This window comes from Rhagoletis pomonella, unplaced genomic scaffold, assembly GCF_013731165.1.
Source record: "Rhagoletis pomonella isolate Grant_MI unplaced genomic scaffold, Rhpom_1.0 Rhpom_scaffold_00007, whole genome shotgun sequence".
In the NCBI taxonomy this organism is placed as follows: domain Eukaryota; kingdom Metazoa; phylum Arthropoda; class Insecta; order Diptera; family Tephritidae; genus Rhagoletis; species Rhagoletis pomonella.
In genome coordinates this window covers 23554165-23554507 of record NW_023458561.1, presented here as the reverse complement: position 1 = coordinate 23554507, position 343 = coordinate 23554165, and positions in this window count along the sequence as shown.

Here is a 343-nt window from a genome sequence, read left to right as displayed (position 1 = left end):
AAAAAATCTGCAAAAAGTGGATTCCGTGGTTAAAACCTTCTACATCTGTTAAGTTCCGACACTCAATAGTTTCCATTTGTGGTTTGCATCTTCTCAGTAAATACATGTTCTCTGCACCACCTTGTATAAATTCGCCGTGGCACAAGCGAAATTTCTACCGTTTGTCATATATCCCAAATATTGACAATATTTTCCATGTGGCTAGGCTTGTAAAAATTTCTATAACAAATATTTGGCAGCCTCAAAATAACAGCTGATCTCCGTTTTCTATTGAAAGTGGAATTTTCTTGTGTTGTGATTTTTATGAATATCTTTAAAAATAGGTTTATTCAGTAAATATACT